General features: G+C 48.9%; 1 protein-coding gene across 6 annotated transcripts in view; it reads right to left on the bottom strand.

The window, feature by feature from the left end:
• DTNB (dystrobrevin beta) overlaps positions 1-4,834 on the bottom strand; it is a 121,634-nt gene extending 116,800 nt beyond the window's left edge. For 4 of the 6 annotated variants that reach the window (XM_017743550.1, XM_017743545.1, XM_017743538.1 and 1 more), the window contains exon 1: positions 4,735-4,833. The gene's annotated coding sequence lies outside the window, so the exon portion shown is untranslated. Of the gene's footprint in view, positions 1-4,734 lie in introns of all 6 variants that reach the window. The other 2 variants (XM_017743531.1, XM_017743560.1) reach the window with 2 other exon arrangements.
• Between the last annotated feature and the right edge of the window lie 325 nt (positions 4,835-5,159).

The raw sequence follows: 5,159 nt of genomic DNA, 5'->3' as shown, positions 1-5,159 counted from the left end.
GGAGCAGCTGAGGGAGCTGGGAAAGGGGCTCAGGCTGGAGCAAAGGAGGCTCCGGGGGGACCTTGTGGCTCTGCACAAGTCCCTGACAGGACATCAGGAGGAATTCCCCATGGAAAGGGTGGTCAGGCCTTGGCAGGGGCTGCTCAGGAAGGTTTGGAGTCCCCATCCCTGGAGGTGTCCCAGGAATTCCTGGACCTGGCACTCAGTGCTCTGGGCTGGGGACAAGGTGGGCACAGCTTGGACTTAGAGGACTTTTACAACTGAAATGATTCTGTGATTCCATGGAAACGCCCTGGCCTAAGCCCCAGGGTGAGCCCAACAACCCCACCTGGTCAGAAACTGATAACGACTGTACTGGATTCGAGTTAAACAAAGATGGAACAAGTAACAATATTTAATCAGAGGTTTCTTTGAAAGCTTTCCAAAATTTTTAAGACTGTTTTGAAAACAAGCTCCAGGTTCCCTCCAGACAAAACAGAACAAATTCAAATCCAGGAGAGTTCCAAACCATCTGAGTTTCTGTCACTTCACATCTGTGAGTGCCAGCTGAGTGCCCAGAACAGAGAGAAGCCCCAGCCCTGAGGAACTTACAGGTCAGGCTAAGAATGATGAGGACAACAGTGGCACTGGAGGTTCCAGCCCAGTTCCCAAGGTGTTATTTTAAGTTCACAGCTCCCTATATCCATTTTCAGTCCCCAGGGAATCATCCAGCCTGGGCCCACAAGCTGTGCAGGCTCTGAAGGACAGCACTGAGTGTCTCAGCACAGATTCTGGCACAGTCAGGTCTGTTCTCCAGCAAACACAGCCAGAGTGCAGAGCAGGCAGCACACTCGCTGCCCACAACACTCAAATGCTCTTCTGGAGTAACCAGAGAGCCAAACTCTCATTTTCCTTTATTGCCCCAAAGCCTGAGGAGTAGAAATGGGTTTTTACAACCTGCCTGTTGGTCTGGAGGCTGAAGTTAATGTCTGTATAAGGGATTTACCACGAGCCTGTGAACAAGAGCAAATCCAGCGGCTGAAATTGTTTCCTTAAAATGAAGCAGTGCTCCTGTTGGATAAGATCAATGAAACATTACAGAAGGATTTTCAAGCAGTAAGAAGTTGGAAATAGCCTAATGAAGAGCTTACCCCTCCCTGTCAGGAAGGGAAGACTCATTTTTGTACCAGTGGAGAGGATTTCTGAGCACTCTGTGCTTCACAGTGAAGCTGGCAAAGCCTTCCCTCTCCATCTGACCCTGCAGGTCCCAGCACTGCTTCCAGGGCACAGGAGAGAACTCTGGAACTGCCTCAGCAACTGGAACATTCATTACTAGGAACTGTTCTGAGCTGTGTTCTTGCCCTTTTCCCCATTAGGCCAGACAGGGAGATGGAGCACGAGCAGGTGCCACACACCTGGCAGCACTGAGAGGAGCCAAGGCAGCCCCAGCAGAGCTCCCGCCTCACACGGAGCTCCCTGCACACCTGGGGAGGAGGGAAATTCCAGTCAGGGCACGGAGAAACACCTGGAAACATGAACTGCTTTCCCCATCACAACGGAATTCAGGATGAAACAGCTTGCCCAGCCTTAATTCATTAACTTCAGCTCCTACATTAACTTACAATGTGAAATCTTCCTCACCAGCTTCACAAGGCTGAACTAAAATAATTCTAGGTTTGTGAAGTGTTAGATATTATTGAAAGGGTACAGGAGTACAGAACCAGGAACTGCCATTAATCTGCATTTAAAAGTCTCTCTGCCACTGCCCCAGGCAGTGGGAACTGAACACCCACACAGGCCTGATAACTTTAATTCTGTCTGAGCTGCCAGACACACAAAACACCTTCTTCAAAAGCCTGGCTGCACCCAAGCTACTCCGCAGTGCCTCCCTCCTGCCCCGGGATTGCCTTGGGTGGCATCGTTCTATTAAAAAATAAACAAAGAACACCTCACAGTAAGCCCAGGAACTCACTGAGGGAACACTCAGTGCCCTCATCCAGGAGATCCCTGCTGAGGCGATTCCTCATCACCTGTGATTCCACACTCCAAAGGTCCCACCAGCTGTGGTCACAAAGTGTTTTCTTTCTATAAGAACAAAATAAGCCAGAAAGTAAAAGTTTAACTGATGACACTTGCCATTGCCTTCGGTAAAACTAAGAGATTTTATCCCTCAGTTTTGTCACTTTCTGTTCTAAAAAATAAATTTAAAAAAAACCCAAAAAACCTAAGTTAGGAACTCAGCTCTGTCCCTGTTTGCTTTATGCCAGGACAGCCCTTTGCTCCCCCACCTCTTAAATCACAGAATCACTGAGGCTCTTGGTCACCCAAGACCACCGAGTCCAACCTTTGACCTAATTAAAGTTAAAAGTTGCACTGACAGAGACTGAAAAATACCTCACCTTGCAGTCAGTCAGTACCTCCTCAAGAGTTACTATGATTTTAAGTGTTCTGTAAGTACAACACATCCTTTAGACATACAGCTCTTTTACAATTTAGTGATGAATTGGCACCTGCTGTCATAATTCCATTTGTTTCCACAGAAACACCTGGCCAAATATAATGTGCTATCTGCTGTGGAATTTTAAGGTCTCCTACTGTTTCTTCCAGATCTAGGCTGCCTAAAAGTCTTCATTACATAAGTTTTTAAATAAATCTGTATTACTTAATCACAGCTGAGAAGTTAAAATACTTCAGTCCTTAAAGCCCACAGGACTGGGAAAGGCCCATTAAACTATTTAAATTTAGGCACAGTTTATCAGTAGAAATCTGTTTAAACACTAAACCAGAGACAACAAAATCATGGTTTTGTGTCCCTTGCACGAAAGCAATTAACTTAATAAAAATACTATGACTTCAAATCCTTATCACCTGAATCACCTTATCTGAATCCCTCTTTAGGCTCTCTAACACTCCCCCAGAGCAGCCCACGCAGGCAGGCTGAGTGTGGAGCTCACGGTGGCTCATGCACCAACCCAGCCCCAAGGCCTTGCTTTAAACTTCCCGACTGGTTCCTTCCCTCTTCAAAAACTCTCACAGCTTCCACAACATGGAACTGATACCATCCACCCAGGGCTTAAAGGATTGCACAGCTGATAACATCCTCCCAGGGCTGCAGAGGACTGGAAGTCCTCACTCCCACGTCACCTGTGCTGCGTGGGATGTAATTGAACTGGTGGAAAAGTGATGCTTTTCTGTTGCTGCAAAAGCCCTTTTCCTTGCATTATGGTTCCTTCCTAAATCCCCTCTACCCTCCAGCACTCCCTAAAACACGTACTGCTGTTGGAACAGCTGGGTCCTGGGATAAACCAGAGGCTTGGCTGAATCAGCTGCAACACAGACAACGAATAAAGCCATTTACTGTTCCAAAAACCCCCAGCCTGCTCCAAACCCAGGGAGGTTGGGACAATACTGGCAGGGCTGCTGCATTCACCACCACAGAAACTGCAGGGACCAATAAGGGGTGTCCCATGGAGCTTACATGAGATCCTGGATGTGTCCCCTTAAACACGGGATTCTGGAACTGTCAGGAACCAATTCTGCGGGAGCAGGGAGCTGCTCCCTTGGGACTGATCGAGACCCCAGCAGCAGATCTGGGATGTACCAAACAGCCACAGAACAAGACAAGAATCCTGTGTATGATCAGGGGAACAAGCAGAAACTCAAAGAGGATTCAACAGGATAATATGGCCAAGGAAAAGGCAGACACCTCTGGAGCAGCATCCTGCCCACATGGAAGCACAGGAGGGGTTTAAGGGTCTAAGGAAACCTGGAACTGAAACTTGGGACCTTTTGAACCAGTGGCTCAGGCACGTGGAATGGTTTGTCACTGGGCAGCTGCAGCAGAGCAGAGAATGATCAAAGGTTTGGGTGGGAAGGGACCTCAGAGCCCATCCAGTGCCACCCCTGCCATGGGCAGGGACACCTCCCACTGTCCCAGGCTGCTCCCAGCCCCAATGTCCAGCCTGGCCTTGGGCACTGCCAGGGGTCCAGGGGCAGCCCCAGCTGCTCTGGGCACCCTGTGCCATCAGTGACAGGGTCAGAACTTGAGGGACCAGAGCAGGAAAACAAAGTGCAGAGCACTCTCAGGGGCAGCAACACACAACTCCTGACCACCCTCCAGTGACTCGGATTCTGTCACACCCGAGTTTTCAAGCAGCACAGAACCAACTTCCAAACCATCCCTGTGGCTCAGCAAACCCCTCTGGAAGGAGACAGCACTGTGCCAGGCCTCTGCATCCCACTGAGGCTCTGCTGGGTCTCCATGGCAGTAGCTCAGATGCAAGGGAGAAATTTGTCCCTGGGAGGGTGGGCAGGCCCTGGCACAGGGTGCCCAGAGCAGCTGGGGCTGCCCCTGGATCCCTGGCAGTGCCCAAGGCCAGGCTGGACATTGGGGCTGGGAGCAGCCTGGGACAGTGGGAGGTATCCTTCCCATGGCAGGAGGAGTGGAATTAAATGTTGGTTAAAATTCTTTCCCACCCAAAGCATTCCATAATTCCATGATTCACCTTCCGCAGCTGAGATGTGCTGCACAACAAACATCATTCTGGAGGAATTTTAAACTCACATCTCACAGAGGAATATTTTTACATATCCAACATGCAACAGAAAATGCAGAAGTCACTGATCCACGACACAAGTTTGTTATAATGAAAAATGTCAGTACTGGTTATGTGACTGTAAGAAACAGGCAACTGAACATACGAACCACAAGTTTTTAAGGTCAATACCACTGTCAATCCCAACAGATCTCATTACCTGAATCACACTGAGAAGTCTCTCAGGGCAACTTGGCTTTCCTGGGCTCAGTTCCTTCTTCAAACATTTAAATGACCAGCTAAAAAGGTGGGAAAAATACCAAGTGAGGTTTTTTTTCTCCAAGAAAGCAGCGGTTTTCCACAGAAAAATCACACTGCCTTGTTACACAGCTGCAATACGGTGCTGGTTTTCCCCTGGTTGCGGCTCCCGTTAACTCCAAAGCAATGGAGCCTGAACATTCCTGGTGTCCCGTTAATGCTAAAGCAGTGGAGCCTGCACATTCCGGGTGTCCCGTTAATTCTAGAGCATGAGGAGACTGCACATTCCGGGTCCAAAGCAATGGAGTCTACACGTTCCGGATCTCCCGTTAATTCCAAAGCAATGGAACCTGCACATCCCGAGTCCCTGCCAGCAGCTGTTCTGCC

The sequence above is a fragment of the Corvus brachyrhynchos genome, unplaced genomic scaffold (genome assembly GCF_000691975.1).
Source record: "Corvus brachyrhynchos isolate BGI_N302 unplaced genomic scaffold, ASM69197v1 scaffold211, whole genome shotgun sequence".
Classification (NCBI taxonomy): Eukaryota; Metazoa; Chordata; class Aves; order Passeriformes; family Corvidae; genus Corvus; species Corvus brachyrhynchos.
This window is presented reverse-complemented; position numbering and strand designations above follow the sequence as displayed.